This window comes from Vombatus ursinus, unplaced genomic scaffold (genome assembly GCF_900497805.2).
Source record: "Vombatus ursinus unplaced genomic scaffold, bare-nosed wombat genome assembly UNPS02014784.1, whole genome shotgun sequence".
Taxonomy (NCBI): domain Eukaryota; kingdom Metazoa; phylum Chordata; class Mammalia; order Diprotodontia; family Vombatidae; genus Vombatus; species Vombatus ursinus.
Window position 1 is genome coordinate 27,308,060 of NW_020954562.1, and position 22,468 is coordinate 27,330,527.

A 22,468-nucleotide genomic window follows, 5' to 3' on the forward strand; every position below is an offset into this window, starting at 1 on the left:
ATTTTAAAAATCAATTAAGAGAGATAGAGGAAAAATTCGGAAGAAAAATGAGATTGATGCAAAAAAATCATCAAAAACGAGTCAATAGCTTAGTAAAGGCGACACAAAAAATTCTGAAGAAAATAACACCTTAAAAAACAGACTAAGACAAATGATAAAAGATGTACAAAAAACCAACAAGAAGAATTCCTCAAAAAGCAGAATTAGGCAAATGGAAAAAGAGGCATAAAAATTTACTGAAGGAAAAAAACTACTTACAAAGTATAATTGGTTAAATGGAAAAGGAGGTAAAAAAGTTCAACGAAGAAAATAATTCCTTAAAAATTAGAATTTAGTTAATGAATTTATGAGAAATCAAGAAACAATAAAACCAAACCAAAAGAATGGGAAAAAAATAGAAGACAATGTGAAATATCTTGTTGGAAAAACAACTGACCAGGAAAATAGATACAGGAGAGAGAATTTTAAAATTATTGGACTACCTGAAAGCCATGATAAAAATAAAAAGCCTAGACAACACCTATCAAGAAATTATCAAGGAAAACCGCCCCCATATTCTAGAACCAGAAGATAAAATAGATATTGAAAGAATCCATTAATCATCTCCTGAAAGAGATCCCAAAATGAAAACTACCAGGAATATTACAGCCAAATTCCAGAGTTCCCTGGTCAAAGAGAAAATATTGCAAGCAGCCAGAAAGAAATAATCCAAGTATGGTAGAGCCATAGTCAGAATAACACAAGATCCAGCAGCTTCTTCATTAAAGGATCAGAGGGCTTGGAATATAATTTTCTGGAGGGTAAAAGAGCTAGAATTACAACCAAGAATCACCCACACAGCAAAACTGAGTATAATCTTTCAGGGGAAAAATGGATATTCAATGAGATAAAGGACTTTAAAGTATTCTAGATGAAAAGACCAGAGCTGAACAGAAATTTTGATTTCCAAATATAAGACTCAAGAGAAGCATGAAAAGGTAAACAGGAAAGGGAAATCATAAGGGACTTAATAAAGTTATTCTGTTTACATTCCTACATGGGAAGATGATATGTGCAACTAATAAGACTTTTCTCATTATTAGGGTAGTTAGAAGGAGTATATAGGCATGTAAACAGCTGGGTAGGTGATTCAGCTATTTCACAGGGCAATTTGGAACAATGAACAAAGGTCTATAAAACCATACATACCCTTTGACCTAGCAATTCCATTACTAGGTTTATATCCCAAAAGAAATAAAAAAAGGAAAAGGTCCTATATGTACGAAAATATTTATAGTAGCTCTTTTCTGGGGGCAAAGAATAAGAAACTGAGGGGATGTCGATCAACTGAGGAAAAGCTGAACAAATTGTGATACGTGATTATGATGGAAAACTATTGTACTATAAGAAATGATGAGCAGGATGCTCTCAGGAAAACATGGAAAAACTTACATGAGCTGATGCAAAGTGAAATGTACCTTATACAAAGAAATAGCAATATTGTAAGATGATCAGTTGTGAATGACTTAGCTATTCTCAGCAATACAATGATCTAAGTAAGACAACTCTGAAGTACTGATAATGAAAAATGCTATCTATCCCCAGAGAAAGAACTGATGGTATCTGAATACAAACTGAAGCATACTTTTGCTTTCTTTATTTTTCTTGAGTATTTTTTGTCTATGTTATCTTTCACAAAATGACTTATATGGAAATATATTTTATATGACTACACATGTATAACCTACATCGAACTGCTTGCCTTCTCAGCGATGGGGGTCTGGAAAGGTGGGGAGGGGAGAAGGAAGAGAATTTGGAATTCGAAGTTTTAAAAACAAATGTTAAAAAGTTGTTTTTAGATGTAACTAGGGAAAAATAAAATACTAAATAAAAAAAGAAATAAAAAAGAGATAAAAAAGATAATATCCCTGATCCTAAATAGCTTACAATCCAGCTAGAGACTCCATACATACAAAACCACCAATAAAGATTTTTAGAGGAAAAAGACAATATGTATAATTTTAAGAATATTAATTATAATGAAGGTAATAACAATTTAAAAAACCCCAAAGACATGGTATGTAGAATCATGAGTAGAATGCTAGTTTGGGAGTAATGAAAACTGAGGTTCAAATATCACTTTATAATTAAATGGTTTTATGAAACCTGGTCAACTAATTTGTAGGTAAGTGATGCTGTGGCTAGAATACTGGGCCTAGAATCAGGAAGACGCCAGTTCAAATCTGGCCTCAGACCCTTACTAGCTGTGTGATCCGGAGGAAGTTAGCTATTATTACTGTTATTATTATTATTATTTATTTGACCACTCTTTGTCTCAGACAACTCCTTGGGACTAAAATACTAAGTCATAAGTATATTGTCCATCTCTGTTGGTGGCAGGAGTTCTCATACTAGGAATTTCTCTTGCAGACAAAAGTCACATATCTTTACTATATACAACAATCTCAAGAGGCAGCATGGCATAGTCATTGAAGATCTGGCCTTGAAGTCAGGAAGATTTTTATTCAAGTCCTGTCCCCAACACATAAGTGTCTCTGAGTGACTCTGGCCATGTCATTGTGACTTTTCAATGTTCCAGGCAACTCTCTAAGAATATAAATGTGGAAGAATTGAAGATCTGCATTGGGAGACTAGTTTCTTCATCAAATAATCATACGTCTGGACCACATCCACTCATGCTTCTGCATCCGTCCCCATAGTAAATAGTACATCTAGGCTTAGAAAGCACTTTTCTCAAAAAAGCCCTGTCAGGGAGGTTACATGAACTGAGTCTATAGATGGAAGGTCAGTTCTAACATCATAAGGATCAAAAAAGAGAAGGTCCATGAGGGAAATGGCAAGAAAGCTTCATCTGGCTGGAGCGAAAAGATCCCTCAAGGCAGAAAATAAGAAATGAGGTTCGTGAGAAAGGGAAAAATAGTGGAGGGCCTCAATGATTATGCTGGAGAGTTCAGATCGAGGGCATGACAAGTAGTGTTAACAACACCAACAAGCCACATTCAACATAAAGTTATGACATTTTCACCCCCCAAGGAGGAATTGAAGTGTTACCAATCTACCATCATTGAGTAACATTTATGCCATATATATTCCATAGGGTTGGGATCACCCAGAGAATGGATGGAAGAAAACTATGCATATAATTAGAGCAAGAAAAACTGAAATTAGATAAATACAAGTAGAAAATAAGTCAGTAAAAGCATCAAATGAATAAATTATAGCTTCAAATAAGTTGGCCTAGGTTGGGATTTCTAGGAAACTTCTACCCTGCTAAACAGGCTAGGTTCTGTTTAATCAGAGATAATAGTTCATCTCAAGCATATGAATAACGTTAGTTTCCTTTTATGTGATATGAGAGGTGTAAATTATAGAGTATCTCTGAGGCTTTTCTCTCAACTCAGCTCTCCTCCCTTCCCATAGCTCACCACTTCCTTCCTCTCCACCATATATAATACTGAGTGAGGTCCATTTTTTTGCTGTTGTTTTAAAGGCTAAAAAGAATGATGGCTTGCAACAAAGACAAAAGGAAACCAAAAGAAAGTCTTCGTGTATATTCAGTGCAAAAGGTACAATTCATATTCTTTTTCTGTTCAGCTACCTATGAACATCAGATTCACATTTTGATGTCATTTTAATCTTTATAAAACCTTTCTTATAACCTTATAAAATTGAGAATAAAAGTATTAATATCCCCATTTTATAAATAAAGAGAATGAGTCTTAGGAAGATTAAGTTAACTTGCACAATGTCAGACAGTTATCAGTTAGAACCAAGATTTGAACCCAGATTTCCTGAATTCTAGCCCAAACTCTATTGAATATCATATGCTTCCTCAGCATCATCTTCTGAGCAAACAAAGAGATGACCACAGTGAGTGATCATAAATTCTAGAAGACAGAGAAACGGCCAATTACAACATTAATTGTGATTATGTTCGGCAGAAAATAGTTGTCTCCGATTTAATAATTTATTTATGATAAAGTTTAAACTGTATTGACTAAATATTTGGGCAGCTAGATGGCATACTGGATAGTTCTTGGCCTGGAGTCAGGGAGACTCCTCTTCCTGAGTTCAAATCTGGCCTCATTCACATTCTTGTTGTGTGACCTTGGGCAAGTCACTTAACCTTATTTGCTTCAGCTTCCTCATCTGTAAAGTCAGCTGGAAAAAGAAATATTAAACCACTCCAGTATCTTTGCAAAGAAAACTTCAAGTGAGGTCATGAAGAGTTGCACATGACTGAACAACAACAAGTACAGTTTTCAGAGAAAGTCAATAATAGTCTTCATTTTTTTCTCCTTTCACACAGCTACTTTACCTCTAATACAATTTATTGTATGATTCTGGCACTTAATTTTACTTTAAAGACTAATTGAGTTGAGGAAAAATTATGTATATATATAGCCCATTTAGGATTTGTATAAAATAATGAAGAGAAGTAGCCCATGGATAGAGGACAACCATAGAATCTGAAAGACCCTTTGATATGATAAGATGACCACTTTGATGAAACTCAAGAAATGAATCTTCCCAGATCCTACTTGTCTCTTTTCACTGGTCTGGCTTTGGGTATGATCTTCCCTTTGCTCTCCAGCTCCATCCCCATGTCTCCTCTCTGTGTCTGAGGAGTTTTCCTTGGACTATATGTCCAGATGACCTGACTATCTCTATGAACAATGCCTGGCACAGTAGTCTAGAACAAAAGGAAATCTGTGGATCTAGTTTAAAATCTGTTTGAGGGGAATTTTACTTTTAAAAAATTATACAACTTAATAACAAAAATCACCTTAGCTCTTGAGCTTCCCATTAGAAGAAATTAGTAACAGCAAAAGTTTAAAATCTGACCTAATTTTTGTATATTCAGTCCAGCTACTGGGTTTAAACTTTCTTATTGGCTTCATGCAATACATAGATAATGAAGTCTATATCATTCATGAACAATCCTGGGTTTGGATGTGAAATGAAAGGGAAACATTTTAAAGAGAATACAAACATATATGACAAGAGAGTATCTTCAGCTAGATTCTTACAATAAGCAGGGTGATGAGCAAAAAAAAACTCTATTCACTCAACCTCTATCTTCACTTCCCATAGAAATTGTCTCCCATCATTGCTTCTACCACTGCTGCCACAGATTCCTGTTGTTTGACATTTGTATGTCTCTTGTGGCATTTCCTGCATATTAATTAGAAAACTCTCCTGAGGTGTTAAATTCTTGCTCTAGCTCAAAGTCCACAACAGCCAAATCCTTTTCCAGGTGTAGGATTGTGCAAACACCAGAATCTCTTATGTGGGCCTGAACTTTTATGTCACTCATAGAGAAACTCTTTTGAGACCTGTCTAAAAAGAAAATTACTTGGGAAAACTACAAGTTGGCATGGAGGTATGATGTGTTTGGAATGCAAGATTGTAATCATTAGAACATCTGCTGGAATAGAGTTCACTTTGCTAAAAGCAGAATAACTATTACTTTGCTGGTTTGGCTTAGTGATTTAATCTTGATCAAGGTTCTCCAACTATGTAAATGCCAATTCTTGATTTGATGCTCATCAACAAAGAGGAATGTGTGCCTAGAGTGGCAATCATGGGAGGCTTAGAGGGAAGCAACTTATTCATCTTAGAATTTGTGACATAATTGAAGGAGGCTCAGCATTGTCTCATATGAAGTCTAGATTTTAGGAGATTTCAAAGGATTCAGAAAAAGAATAGGTAGGCTCTTATGGACTAAAAATGTACAGGGTAACTCTCAAGAGTAAAATCCAAGAGTTCCAACTGAAAAAATTCCAATGAGGGAGAAAAGGGGAAGATGTCTAGAGAGATGAATGAGGATTAAAAACAGAATTGATCAATCAATTTAGATTTTTTAAAGACATGTACAGAGGTAGGAGTCAAGGGCTATTGAATAAATACTTGCTTCCGTCCCAGATATCATTGAGGCGAGAAATCACTATAAAGAGCTGGTCTATCTTCATCATTGCCACCACAACAGTAATAACCATTGTTCAACATCTTCCATGAATGAGCGGATGGGTGCAGAAGCCCTGCGAGTGGTAGCACCTCCAAGACTAATGGTTCTGCTTCTAACCCAGCCCTCCATAGCTATCATCCAGGGGAAAATCTCCTGTGGAAAATGAGCTAAGAACCATTTGAATGGCAAAGCTTTCAGTCAATACCCATGGTCATCAACTGGGAAGCAACTCCTGTGGAGATGCAGCCTGGCAAATGCTCTCTATGGGCTACAGTCACATCTACTGAAGTTCTTACCACCAAAATCTTTGTCACTGTTAAAACACTTCAACTTCAGAAACTTATAGAATTTCCTAATCATCCTATTAGTTTCTGAAGTTGAACCATGACAATAAATGACATTAAATGACAATGAATGATATTAAAGAAGAGGTAGCTATACCTGCTTGGCCACTGCACCTTAAGGACCATAGGACTTTTCCATCTCATCTGACTTGGAGGCAAAACCTTTCATATGTGTTGAATCCTCCATTAGAACATAAACTCTTTAACTGAAGGTCTATCTCACTTTTCTATTTATATCCCCAGCACTTTGCACAGAATAAGGGTTTAATGAATGTTTCATTCATTCAGTCCTCCATTCAGTATCAGAAAGAGTTGATCCTGGCAAGTAAAGCTAAACAAGACACAACAACAATGAAAATAGTTGGTTTTTATTTTTATTTTTATTTTTAGCTGTATTGGGGAAAAGAAGACTTAGGACAATGGCTCTGGGTGGATAGGATGTTAGAAGAAAGGTACAGCTACTCAACTTTTATTTTGCTTCTACTTTCTCTGCCAAGAAGAATGTTTCTGAGATTAGAAAGGAAAGAACTGAATTGGCTAATAGGGATTTAAAGCAATGTAAGGATAGAAACCAAGATAACATTGAGATTCTCTTGGTAAGTTAAAATCACCACGTCCAAATAAACCAGATTCTAGAGTCCTGAAAGAACTTATGGTTATGATTGTTAAGTGACTTTCAGGAATCTCTGAAATATTGTGGTGACTAAGAGATGTGCCATAACAATGGAGATGTGACACCACTGTACCATTTTTCAGAAGGCGGGAAAAAGGTAGAGTGCAAATTATAGAGCAGTTAAATCAACTCTAATTCCTTGAAATACATAACATATTATTAAAGGGATGGTTACTAAACATTTGGAAAAATAAGTAGTTATCACAAAGTACCAGCATGACTTCATCAATTCAGTCAAGCCTAATTTTGCTTCCTTTTTTGACAAAGCTACTAGATTAGTAAATAAGGGGAATACTCATTTGATAAAGCATCTCATGCTACTCTTTTGAATGAGAAGGAAAAATATGAGCTAGATGATAGGACAGTTATGTAGATTCAGAACATGCTGAATGGCTACATTCTAAGATTAATCACTGATAATTTGCTCTCATCTTGGAAGAAAGACCCCAGTGTAGGGTCCCAGAATTGGCACTGTTTTTTGAATATTTTAATCAACAACTTGGATAAAGGCATAGATGATTTACCTATCAAATTAACACAGCACAACAAGCTAGGAGGAATATTCAATATGTTAGATGACAATTAGGATACAAAAAGATCCGGCCAGGCTAGATTTTAGGCCAAATCCAATGAGTTGGAATTCACTAAAGAAAAGCCATTTATATTTGGTCTTGGTCAGTCTCTATTTAAAATATCGTGTTCAGTCCTCAGTGACTCAATGACACATTTTAAGAAGGAATTTTATAAGCTGGAGAGCATCTAGATGAGGGTGACCAAGAGGAAGAGTGACTCACTCATAAGTCCTAAAGATATTCAGACTTAGTGGTGATTATATACCTACATGCAAGTACCTGAACAAGTATTCCATTGGGTTAAATTTGTTCTGCCAGACTCTCGGGCACAAAAGTAGCAGCAATGGGGTAGAAGTTGCAAAGGAACAAATTAGATCCTGATCACAGAAAACAAAACAAAACAAGAAAAAACGAAACCTCCCTAAGAATCAGAGCTATACAAAATGGGAATTCTAATCTCAATCTTGGGAGGCTTGCAGGGTCCTCATCACAGGAGTCTTTCAACAAAAATTAGGTGATTAACAGCTTCTTTGGGTTGGAGGAGGTGACCTCTAATGCACATTCCAAATAATGAATCTGTGATTCATTAATTCAAATAGCTCTACATGATGTAATCACATTTTCAGGTAGTAGATACTATGCCATGTTGATATTGAATATTTAAGCTAGAGATAATAAACACAATACTCTGAAATTTTGGATTGAAAATGTAACTCTCTCCCTCATATGCTCAGACAATTACTATTGAGATAACCCCATAAACTATATCTTACTGTGGCTAATATAAATGGCTTTAATTACTGAGTTTAATCTTTATTCATAATACAAATATCTTAAAACACTGAAAAATATTTTCAAGGGACAGGAAAGATTTAATTTCTCTGAATATATTTGTGTTCTACAAAGTACCGGTTTAGGGAACAAAATCTATTATATACCAATGCCTCTAATTTTTCTGCCCATTGAGAAAAATGGTTTATCAGCAAATGAATTTAGATGTGATATTTATTATTAATATTATTAATATTAATTAATATTAATAACATGATAAGCAGTTATATAGACCTTTTTCTGCAATTCATAACACAACTGACCGATCTCAGCAGCTTTTGAAGAATTAAAGCCTTTCAACAATATATGGAATAAGCTGACATAATTCCAATTAAATTACTAAAAAGATGTTTTTGCTGCTTGCTGTAAGAGGAATAAGCACTTTGCAGGGATGTATTTAAGAGAAGGCTAGCTTTTAGAGTTTGTTCTGGCTCTAGCAGAAAGAAAGGCTACATTTTAAAATAATGAAACCAGGACTTGTCCATGAATAAGGGCCCAAAACGGAAACTTTAACACAGTGTGAGAAAAATCATATCATCACCTAAAATGGTGAATCAGATTTTAAAAATTGCCAAACCCTGCTCCTCATAAAAAGGTACACTGGTAAGGCAGTTAATGAAATAATTTTCTTTTACCAGATTGCCACTCCCTCAAGAACTAGTTTCTAAGAAAGAACAAAACATCACTCCCATTTTGGGTCAATTTTTCAATCTGTGTAAAAATTTAGAGATCCCTAATATGAATCAGATATATGTTTTCTGTTTCTTTGAAGTATAATATGCTTTCAATCATAATCTTAGATAACTACACAGACCTGATCACATATTACAAACAGGCAATCGTGGCAAGATTTCAAATCACGGACTATGTGCTTTTTCCTTTCCACTCCCACCCAGAAACAAAAGCAGAGCATTTGGAATGGAAATTCTTATACTCCAAACAAGTATCTGTGAAGCTAAAGATAAAAAATTTGTTTTTCCGGTATTTTTCAGTTGTATCCAATTATTCATGACCATATCTGGGGTTTTCTTGGCAAAGAAGATACTTAAATGGTTTGCCATTTCCTTCTCCAGCTCATTTTACAGATGAGGAACTGAAGCAGAGCTAAGTGACTTCCCCAGGGTCGTATAGCTAGTAAGTGTCTGAGGCCTGATCTGAACTCAAAAACATGAATCTGCTTGACTCCAGGCCATGTACTCTATCCACTACCCTACCTAACTGCCCAATAATTAAAAATAGCAATGACAATAATAATTAATAATAATAATAATAATAGCAGCAATCAATCAATAAACAAGTATGCATTAAGCACCTACTATATGCCAGGCATTATATTAGGCACAGGGTATACAAGTACAAACAATTAAACAGTACCTGCCCTCAAGAAGGTTACATTCTGGAAAAAAAGAGTATATATGCACAGATATACAACACAAACAAAAGGTTAATGCAGATATATACAAAGTAGTTTACAGTAGTTATCCTCCAAAAATGAAACTCTCTTCCTTTTCCTCTCCACCTTCAGGCTTCCCTGGCTTCCTTCAAGCTTCAACTAATGTCTTATCTTCCTTAAGAAGCTTTTTTCTAATCCTCCTTAAGGTAAGAGCCTTCCCTCTGTTGATTATCTCTAATTTATTCAGCATATATCTTGTTTATGAACAGCTATTTGCACTTCTTCTCTCTGATTAGACTGTGAGCTTCTTGAGGACAGACTTTCTTTTTTAGCTTTTCTTTGTAACCTCAGCACATGGCACAGTGTCTGGCAAAGTGTTGGGGCTTAATAAGTACTAGTTGACTTCCTAGTTTGAGAAGCAAGGCACTGGCAACCAGAGGAGATTGGAAAAGGTTACCTTACCTTGTATTTGTATAGAGTTTCCATAAGATTTAAAAATCTCTTTACATCTTTTTTTTTCCTTATCTGATCCTAAAAATAGCCCTCTGAATCAGATAGTCCTCATAAAAAGAGAGTAAAAACATTTGTACTAAGGCTCATAGAGATAAATTGACTGGCCTAAGGTCACAAGGCTGGTAAGTAGCTAAATAGCAGTAATAAATTGCTATAACCACATCTTTCAAATTCTACCTTTAAGCAACACCATAGGAAATAAGTACACTGTGGAGAACACTGATACAAATTATCAAAATATCTCAAAGGTATCTGGTGGCTACAAAGTGGTGCTGGTGACTCCATGAGGGGTGAAACGGAAGAATGGGATAGACTTTTACTGAGAGTTAGAATTGCCCATCTTCTTAGCAAAGAAAAAGTTGTAATTTTTTTGACTGTTTGGGGTTGAAGGAAAAAAGGTATAAAAATAATGCTACAGTTATGATTAATGGAAGTTAAGGCAAAAGGGATATATTCATCACTACTTATATGCAGGAGAATAGAAGGGTCAGGCATTCAGGATAAATGGGCAGAGAGAGAGGAAAGGAAAGAAGGAAGCACTTGCACATCATTTAAAAAAGAATTAGACTATTCTTCAGTTTATTGGCTATCTCTTAGTTTTCCAGATCTTTACTACAAAAAGAAAAAAAGCTGTTTAAAAACTTTAAACTTTCCCAGCTCCAGGTGCTGGGAAACAGGTCAACAATTCTGTCAAGTCATCAACAAGTATGTCTGAAATACTAATACTTACATTAACTATATTACTAAAAAGAGTATTTATATAGCACTTTAAAGTTTGCAAAACTATTTACAAATGTCATCTCATTTGATCTTCACAACAACCCTGTAGGCTGTTATGTCCACTTTACAGATAAGGAAACTGAAACCATAACATCATTTGCCCACAGTCACTTCTCCAGCTAGGAAGTGTCTGAAGCCAGATTTGAACTTGTCTTCTTGATTCCAGGTCTAGTGCTCTGTCCACTGGGCCACCCAGCTGCCTCCAAAGGTTATAGGACTTGATTAGGTAGGTGGAGGGGTGCCACCTAGCTTACCTGCCCTAGTTCCAGTATAGTTTATTTGTTGAATTCTTATAGATATTTGGGGGATATATCTGTAGTATGTCTTTCTATTAGTTTGAAAAGGATAGTGAGTTTCTGGTGTACACTTCTACACACCTTATCATGCCTTTATCATTATTATTATTACTATTATTAAGTATATAGTTAACATTCATATATCATTCTAAGGTTTGCAAAATGCTTTATAAACATTATTCCTTTTACTTCTCACAACCCTAGAAAGGAGGTGATATTATTATTCACATTTCGCAGAAGAGGAAACTGAGGTAGATAGAAGTTAAATGATCCACCCAGAGTCATACAGTTAATAAGTGTCTGAGGCTGGATTTGAACTCAGGCCTTCCTGACTCCAAGTCCAGAGCTCTATCCACTGCAAGACTTTACATCACCATATGAGCCAATTAAGAATTCTGCTAGATTGCCTTTTATTGTCCAGAGGGCCAATAAAGTACAAGAGTACTTTATGTGAATTAGGTCATCTTGTAAAGAGGCATGGAAATGGGCTAATGAGCCACTTTCAAGAAAGGAAAAAACACTCATATTAAAGGGTCATTCAAAACTTGATTAAACATAAAACATCTTTGAAAGATCAATGCCTGGGTAAGCTAGGTGGCTCAGTGGATAAAGCACTGTGCCCTGGAGTCAGGAGGACCTGAGTTCAAATCTGGCCTCAGACATTGATACTTATTTAGCTGTGTGACCCGGGGCAAGTCATTTAATCCCATTGCCTAACAAAGAAAACAAAACAAAGAAAGAAAGAAAGATAGAAAGAAAAAAGAAAAAAAAAGAACAATGCCAACCATAAAGGGATGTGGTGGGGTGGGGGGAGGCAAGGAGTTAGATACATTATAAACATCACTGAGTTCTATTACAACTATCTACAAGGACATAGGTCACTTAAACCTTTGGGCCTCAGTTTTCCTCATCTACAAAAGAGGAGGCTAGATTAAGTTCTCCTTCATCTCCACGACTCAAAGACATGTGCAGTTGCCCAAAGTGATTAAGTACACTGCAATTCATTCGGAGGGACCTATGAGCAATCCAGACAGGGAATTTGGCAGATAATTTTTTTTTTTAATGGAGACAAGTCTGAAGGTGCAGTGCCGCCTTGGAGAGGTTTCTTCTATTTGTGGTTTACAATAATGGCCTTAGATGGTCCAGAGTTTTTTGTCAGACTGGACCACTGCCCCCGAAAAACAGGATGTTTCATATTAGTGTAAGAGGCTAATGTTAAATAAGAACACCAAAATTTACTTGCCAATTTTGCTGAATATATACATATTTTTTCACTTGCCTTTTTTATGTCGATCAATCATTTCTGATTCTTCATGACCCCATTTGGGGTTTTCTTGGCAGAAATGCTGGAGTGGTCCCACCATTTCCTTCTCCATTCATAAGGAAAGTGAGGCAAAAGGGATTCAGTGATTTGCCCAGGGTCACACAGCTAGTAAGTGTCTGAGGCCAGATTTGAACCTAGGAAGATGAGTCTTCCTGGATCCAGAGCAGGTACTCTATCCACGGCCCCATTTAGCCGCCCTTTTTTTGACATTCCTCTTCCTCATTTGTAAAATAGGTAGCTTAGAAAGAGATACTGTTGGGCGCTAGATGGCACACACAATAGAGCACCAGTCCTGGAGTCAGGAGGATCTGAGTTCAAATTTGGCCTCAGATACATAAAATTTACTAGCTATGTGACACTGGACAAGCAAACAAGAAAGAAAAAAAGAAAACAAAGTTGCAATGTACTTAATCACTTCGGGCACCTGCATATGTCTTTGAGTCATGGAGATGAAGGAGAAGTTAATCTAGCCTCCTCCTTTATAGATGAGGAAAACTGAGGCTCAAAGGTTTAAGTGACCTCTTGGTCCTCTTCTTACTTGTCCTTCTCAGTATTCCTTGCTGGATCATCCTCCATTGCTTACGCCCTAATCATAGATGTCTCCTGAAGAACTGTCCTGGGCCCTTGTCTCCTTTCTCTATAACCTCTTTTTTTGGTGAACTCATCAGCTCACGTAGACTCAATTATCATTTTCATGCAAACTACTAGATCTATATGTGCAGATCTAATCTCTCACCTGAGCTCCAGTTCCATATCAACCATTTGGCAACTCTTTCTGGATTTTTTCAAGGGTATCTGAAAGTCACTCTATCATAAACTTGTGTCTCACTCAAGTTTTCCTCTTTCTGATGAAGCACCACCATCTTTTTATTGCTACCCAAGTTATCTTCCCCACAATTACTCAATTTTACCCCCACTCATATCTAATCAGTTGCCAAGTTTTATTGACTCTTTCTCACAGCATCTTGTATCTATCTTCTTTCCACTCATTTGGCCATCACTATCATCTATTTACTTTTCAGACCTTCATCTCTTCTTGTCCAGTCTAACTCAAGAGCCTCCAAATTGGTTTTCCTGTTTCTAGTCTTTCCATTCTCCATGCCAACATCCACATCCATAGCTGCCAAAATAATTTTCTCAAAGCAACAGGTATGACCACAGCACTCCTCTGCTCAACAATCTTCAAGGACTCCCTACTGCCCTTAGGATAAAATACAAACTCCTTATTTTGGTATTTAAAATCCTTCACAGTGTCCAGTCAACTTTTTCTAACATTGTGCATAACTGCTATTCCAAATTGGCTCATTAGCTATGTCCAAAACTCAACATTCCAAATTTCATCTCTCATCTCCATGCTTTTGTATGTAATGTCCTCCACAACTGGAAGGTACTCCATTTCACTTCTGCTTCTTAGAAAGCTTAGCTTTTTTAAGACTATGATCAGATATCCCATTCTATAGGAAGTCTTTTCTTCTCTTTCTAGTTGTTAAGACACCTCTCAAATAATTTTGTATTGACTTGTCTGTTTGTATGTTAAAGAACTGTCTTCTGTTTTTATCTCTATTTCCTTAGATCCTACCATAGTGCTCTGAAAAAAGGAGATATTTTAAGACTACCTTTTCATTTTGTTTGTTTGTTTGCTGGGGTTTTTTTTGTTTTGTTTTGGTTTTTTTGGCAAGGCAATTGGGGTTAAGTGACTTGCCCAGGGTCACACAGCTAGTAAGTGTCAAATGTCTGGTTTGAGACCAGATTTGAACTCAGGTCCTTCTGACTCCAGGGCCAGTACTCTATCCACTGCACCACCTAGCTGCCCCAAGGAGATGCTTTAAAAAAAAAAAGGGGGGGTTTATTGAATTTGAATATACTTTGAGACTTGCAATGATTGGTTGGTTGTCCTTCGTTCTTGAAGAGGATCAAAATGACATCACTACACCAGAGTTAAGTTTCAGCATGTCTGACTATGGCTAATCAGACCAACGCTAGCTCTGAATGCTGTGCCACAGGTCAGGCACAAATAGTCTGTGTGAACATTTGGGGTGATTTCTCTAAATTTACGCATCCTGCATTTCCTTTCAGTGGTTTCAACTCTGCTTTGCTCATAGAGCACAGCACTTTCTCTAATGCAGGCAGGCCATGCCAAGCAGTCCTGTGCTAATGTCTCTCATGTCATACAATCAATTCCAAAGTTCTTAAGAGAGACCTTGAGAGTGTCCTTGTATTGCTTCTTCTGACCAACATGTGAATGTTTTCCCTGTGTGAGTTCTCCATAAAAGAGTCTTTTTGGCAAGCACATGTTTTGCATTCGAACAACATGGCCAGCTCACTGAAGTTGCATTCTCTGAAGCAGAGTCTGAATGTCTGGCAGTTTAGTGAGAAAGGACCTCAGTGTCTGGTATCTTATCCTGCCAGATGATCTTCGAATTTTCCTAAGACAATTCAAATGGAAGGGATTCAGTTTCCTGGCATTGTGCTGGTATACTGTCCAGGTTTCACAGGCACACAACAAGGAGGTCAACACAATGGCTCTGTAGACCTTCAGTTTGGTAGTCAATCCAATACCTCTTCTCTCCCATACTTTCCTTCAGAGCCTCCCAAACACTGAGCTAGCTCTGGCAATGTATGTGTCAACCTCATTATCAACGTGTACATCCCTGGAAAGTACACTATCAAGGTAAGTGAACTTATCCACAGCATTCAAAAGATCTCCATTTACTGCAATCAATGCTTCTACATATGGATGATCTGTTGCTGGCTGATGGAGCACCCATGTTTGCTTGGTGTAAATTGTTAGGCCAAAATTACCACAAGCATCAGAGAATTGATCCATACTATTTTGTATCTCAACTTCAGAGGCTATACTGAGTGTACAATCATTTGAAAACAGAAAATCATGCACCAACACTCCCTCCACTTTAGTCTTGGCTTGTAGCCTTTTCAAGTTGAAGAATTTATCATCAGTGCAGTAGTTGACCTTGATGCCATGTTCATTCTCATTGAAAGCATTTGACAACATGGCTGAAAACATCATGCTAAAAAGCATGGGAACAAGCACACAGACTTGTTTCACCATCAGTGACTGTGAAAGCACAAGAGCACTGTGCATTATCCAGAACCTGGGCAGGCATGCTGTCAATTTGACATACAATGCTGATGAACTTCTTCAGGAAACCAAATTTTGACATAATTTTCCATAAGCCATCATCACATGACTGTATCAAAGACCTTGGTCAGATCTACAAATGTTGTATACAGACCTCGGTTCTGCTCATGGCATTTTTCCTGGAGTTTTCAGGCAGCAACCATCATATTGACCATTCTCAGCTCTTTCTGAAACCACACTGGCTTTCAGGTAGATGACCATTTTCCTGTTGAAGGATTAGCCTATTGAGGAGGACTCTGGCAAGAATCTTGCCAGCAATGACTAAGAAAGAGACCTCTCTGTGATTGTCACAGGGCAATCTATTTCCCTTACCTTTAAAGAGATGGACAATGGAGGCATCCTTGAACTCTTGGGGAATAATCTCTTGCCATATAACCTGGAAAATTTCAGTCAGTTTTTGTATGAGCAATGGACCCCCTACCTTGTAAATCTCAGCTGGAATAGAATAAGTACCATAAAACATAAAAAGAGCCTAATGGCATTCAACAGCTTCTTCAGTTAGAACTTCAGTTAGGGAGGGATTGACTTCAACCTGAAATAAACAGTCAATGACCTCAGCATTCACTGATGATGATCTGTTGAGAACTCTATGGAAGTGTTTAGCCCAACCCTCTAGGATCATAATCAATGTGGCTCCATCAGCACTGAGTAGTTGAGATGCACCAGAGGTCTTTGGACCATAAATAGCCTTCAGGACATCATGAAAGTACTTTGGATTTTTACTATCAGCATAAAACTGAATTTCATCTGCCTTTCTTACTGAACCAAGAATCCTGCATCTCTCTAAGCTTTGCTTGTACTTTACTTTTGATGGAATTAAATACTGCCTTCTTAGAAATAGATTGAACTATCCTGCTGCTCAACTCTGTGAAGTTCTAGTTTTTCATTTAGCAGCTTCTGAATTTCCCCAACACTTTCATCAAACAGTCTTGATGTTTGAGTGTTCTGACCCAGATGAGCAAATGCAGTGCTATACACCAAATCTCTGAAAGTTGCCCACTCCTTTTCTGCTCCACTGTTGCCAACTGTGTGTTGGTTCAACCTTCCCTCCAAGTCAGCAACAAACTGTTCCCACTCAGAGATAAGGTCTGATCTCTTGACCTTAATTCTTCTGGCAGTCATTTTGCCTTGAGGATGCCGCTTTTGTTGAATGTGGGTATTTAGCTTGGAGAGGATAAGTCTATGATCAGTACAGCACTCTGAGCCACACATTGCCTTTGTCACTCTCATATCCCTTCTGTCTCTTTTCCTTTACAATCACATAGTCTACTAAATGTCAATGTTTGCTTCAAAGGTGCATCCACAAAGTTTTATTGTATTTAGGTAAGAGGAAGACAGTGTTGGTGATGAGAAAGTCATGATATGCACAAGTCTTCAGTAGTAAGTGACCATTGCTGGTGCTGTTTCCAACTCCATTCTTCCCTAGGACTCCCTGCAAAGTCTGGTAGTCTAAGCCTACTCTAGCATTAAAGTCACCCAGAATTATAAGCTTGTCTTCTTTTGTCACATTGATAATAAGACTCTCCAGGTCTTCAAAAAACTTTTCTTCCTTGGAAGACCTGTGAAATTAATTTGTTCATTCTTCAAGACTAGTGTGTGAGTATTTATGTGTGTTTGTGTGTGTGTGTGTGTGAATTAATTTGTTGAAATTAACAGTAGACAATTTTATCCCGAGGCTGAATGCTGACTATAAACCTAGTAAATATTTCTTCACCTACTAAAAGCATGGTGAACTGGATAATCTATATATGTGACATACTCAACTACTATAAGCTTCAGGCAAGCAAGGACTCTATCTTAGCTAAACTATAGCAGGTGGTAGAGTGGGTAGAGACCCAGGCCTGGCCTCATGAAGATCTGGGTTCAAATCTTGCCTCAGACATTTAGTAGCTGTGTGACCCTTGGCCAATAACCTAATGTCTCTCAGCCTCAGTTCTCCTTCACATGTAAATTGTAGGAATTTGACTTGGCCTCTAAGGCTTCTTCTAGCTATGAATCCTATAATTCCTCTAATCCTACTTCAAATCTTATCCATTACCTAGCACATTATCTTGTATAGAGTGGGCATTCAAATAACTGTCAAGTCCTATAGTTGTCCTAATATTGATTCTAGAGCTTTCTGGGGAATTTGGCTCTAATTTCAGTATTCCTGGAATTCTCTATAATCTGAAAATTTTAATCATTGCCACACTTTCACTGGGCAGTATAGCCTGGGCACTGAACACATGCTAATCAATGCCAGCTGCATATTTCAACTTTCTATGATTTGTACACAACTCCAGAGTTGTCAAACAAATGATAGCAGGCTATTAAAGGAAACAAGAAGTTTAGTAATATGACTGAAGTGACAATATAGTGACCGCCATCTTCTTAGTTGAGCTCTGTAATGAGTTGAGCACAGTAAAAAACTATTCTCCTGCATACCCTGCAATTGTTATTATTCAACATGTGATTTAGACAGACTGGGGAATCATGGGCGGGGGGGAGGATATTTTTCCATTTGGAAAAGAGTTGATAACAAAACTTAAGAAAAATTCAATTTAAAAGGCTTATTATAGCCCCCTCAAACATCATCCATATTATTCATTATCTATAGGTTGATTTTCCCTCTCTTGAGAAATTCCATGCAATAAATACCTTTCCATGATATCATTTAGTGAAAATGACACTCTCTTTTAGAAATGCAATCATGATGAACCTTTAAAGGATCAGGCTATGTTTTTGCTCACAGAATGAAAATGTAGTACGTCTCCATCTCAATTGAACTACAGACAGCACTCTAAGAAGAAATAGTTTTAAATTGGAACATATGATGGCATATTCTGGCTCTAAAGAACCCTAAAAAAAGAGACAATGTGGAGCTGTGAAATGCCCTCTCTAACGGGTCTTTGGATCAGGATAGATTCTCATCCCTTTAAGGAGATCCTACTAAATGGCATAAGAGTAAAGGACAAAATTAAATGCTCTCTCAGTTACTTTTGAGCTTCAGTTAAGGTCAAAGCAAATTCTGAATACAAATCAGCAAACAATTAGAGATCTTCCGAAATCACCTAGCCATTTTTGCTTCCCTCCAACTAAAAAGTGAGCTTGGTAGAAGCTTATCTAAATAAAGACCATTGTATAGGTTCTTAAGGATGTGCCCCCTTCAAATGTTGTTAGAACTAGCTCATGTGATACACTGGGGACCGTATCAGAGTGCAAAGTCTGATAACATGACATTTTAGAAATAAGACAAAGGATAACTAAAACATATTTCAAGGAATCACTAGGGATTGTACTCTTTGCCTGCCCCTCCATAGCAGTGATCGACAGAAAAGGGAGGGGAAAAAATTCTCCTAAATCTTAAGTCCTTACCAAGAATTGTAGAAGAGAATATCTGGAGAAAATTTCAATTTAGATGAAATCAAGAACTCTCATTCTAGAGGAATGCTAGGCTAAATTTTTAGAGATAAGCCAGTGTGTGTGTCTTACAACTTCCCCCCCGCCCCTAACACTTCTATCACCAACTAATTTATCTTAGATGTGGGAAACAACCCACCAACAATTTGAACACTTCACATTGTATCACATAAAAAGCAGTTAGAAAGACACATTTCACACCTAAAGAAATCCATAGCTTTGTCATTTTAGAGTCATCTTCCAAACCAAACTCGATTTCCAATTAGCCAAGTAACAATGTTTATCTTTTGTTTTCCTACAGAATGCCTGCAATTACCTTGTGTGTTTCACAGTAGTCCTTCCAATATGGAAGGGACACATTTCATTGATTCATCTCCTGCTCATATGGCTATTATCATTTAAAATTCTGTATGCAACCTATGATAGAGATGTTCAATTAGCTAAAGTTGGTTTCATGTCAATTGAAATTCCGATGTGTTCATTCCCCTACTGGATTTCCTTTACTATATTTTGTTTGTATACATATTTATATAGGTATAGATGCTTTATAAAAAAAAGTATAAGGAACTATATCCCTTTTAATTAATTCTCCCTTTAATGCCAATGCATTTCCTTAATAGGTTCCCATTCTCTCATTGAAGGTTGTTATGGATTGGTAGATTTTCTTTAAAATAATCCTATCCCTTAGCAGCTAACTTTAGAGGAAAGTATTCATCTATAGACTAGATTGAACTCAACAAAACCAATCAGTAGAAAATTATAGTCTATGAATAGCCACACAGAGAGAGACACTTGTGAAGGCTCCTGCAACTGCTCTCTGAGATATCAGCTAAAGGCATTCACAGAAGCAGAGGGCCAGGTGTATACATGTCTCATAGTGCTTAAAGTAAGTCCTACTGAGAAAGAAGTATTAAAATATGTATTATAAGAATACACTAATTTGAATATAGGGTTGCTTAACCTCCCAAGATGATTACACCTCATCTAATCCCTTAGAAATATATTGCTGCAGACCAATTAAAATCACTCCTAATTGGTTTTTTTTAATGATAAATTCTTTCCCTTCAAATCAACAAAGCATTCATTCAAACAACCTCTTTATGTGCACTCCTGTTAAATGAATTGCTTTATGAATTCTAAAGATTCTAAAGATATTTATCATTCATTGTTTCCACCCATCTTTCCCTAAATTCCAGCCTCATTTTATCCCCATTTGCTGTGTTCACTCTGCTGGTTTAAAGTTGATTCACAGCACCGTAAAAAAAGATAGATAGAAAATGTTCTTGTTGTTTCTCATGTCTAATTTCTTTTAAAATCTCAAACTGGAATAAGCCCCCAATATTAACTTTGTCTCAAACTGTAATAACAAACTAATACCCATTGTTGAGAGAAATCTAGATGGTATAATGGATACAGCACTGGTCATGGAACTATTAATAAGAACTGAATTTGAATCCTGCCTCAGATATTTAATAGTTGTGTGTTCCTTCTCAAGTCACAAATTCTCAGCCCTAATTTCTTCATCTTTAAAGTAGGAATAATAATAGTACCTACCTTATGGAGTTGTTGTGAGGCTGAAAAGAAATAATACATGTAAAGCATTTTGCAAACATTAAAGAACGTATTATTACCATGCTTATTTTAAAAAATTCAAGGGAGTATCAAGAAGTCCTTAAAATTTCTTCAAAGAAAAATAAACTTTTAAAAAAGATGTCCTGATGCATTATATTACATTTTAAGAGATAGGAGATAGAGGGATAGGGAAAGGCAATTTCCAAAATCAAACACAATGACAAGGTATTCCAAGTGATAAAAGAATAATATGCAATTTACATGAAAGTCACATGTTCCCATATATTCTCTAGCTATAGGAAGCATGAACATGATATGGGAGAATGTACCAAAGTAGATAGTTGCCTCAATTAAAGCTCTTTCCCTCTCTTCTTCCATCCAGTATAGTTTAGGCGTAGCCCAGCAAATGACGGGGAGATCCAAAATATATTTGACATACCCAAGACTTTGAACTTCAGAGAGCTCCAAAGGTCTGAACCATCCTAGAGCCATCTCTTGATTTCTGATCTTCCCTGAGATATCAAGTGAACATTTTAACTGCGTACAATGTGTTCTAGAAAGGATTTTAATTCTCAGGGAATTCTTGAAATGACATCGAGAACTTTAGGACGATGGGTTTGACAAACTGAAGATCTTAGGATCAAAGCTACAGAGCTGAAAAGGCCCTCAGAGGAAATATATAGTCCACTCAATGAACTTTGTAGATGACGAAAATAAGAGCCAGGAAGCTGTCATCAGATTTGCCCAAAGTCTCATGGGTAAATTCCAGAGGCAATATTTGAACCCAGGTCCTCTGACTCCAGAGATATTGATCTTTTTATCATGCCTTCACTTGCCTGCCTTCTACAATCTCACCTCACTAACCTCTGACCCATCCTCTTATTTGGCTATATTCTACTATATACATGTCAGTTGCATATTATACGATGGAACAAAGCCACCAATATTTGGGGGTGGGGTAGGGTAAGAGGACAACTACAGAACAGAGAGTTCGAAGGAGCCTCAGTGGTCATCTGGTGTATACAAAAGCATGCCAAATCATACATGAAAGCTGTCCTTGTTATGACAATGCTATATTTGGCATGTGGCCTCAGGTACTTCACTCTGAAGGCTTCCAAGAAACAATAACCTCTATGGACAGCTCAGGCCACTTTTAAACAACTTTGAACGTTAAAAATTCTTATTCCTGTCATTGAGCCTAAATTGCCCTCTTGGCAAATTCTACCTGTTGTTTCTGGTTCTGCCCCATAGTGACAAAAGTTGAACCCTTCTTCCACAAGAGAACCCTTCAAAAACTTAAGGCAGTTATACAGCCAATGCTCACATATGATTTACACAGAAATGTACAAGACAGCTTGGCATTGGTGACAGAACACTGGGTCTGGCAACAGAACACTTGAATTCTGATTTTTACTTTGCTGTTTACTAGGTATATGACCTTGTCCAAGTCAATACTCAGTTTCCTCATCTGTAAAACTAAATGGTTGGATAAGTAGGTGGTGTCAAACTAAAATAGAAACGGATAGAAAACCACAAATTAGAACTGTGTTATATTGTATTTTTATTTAATTTGTTAAATATTTCCAAATTACATTTTAACGCGGTTTCTGTCACATATGGGGAGTTTTGCTGGCCAGCTTGTA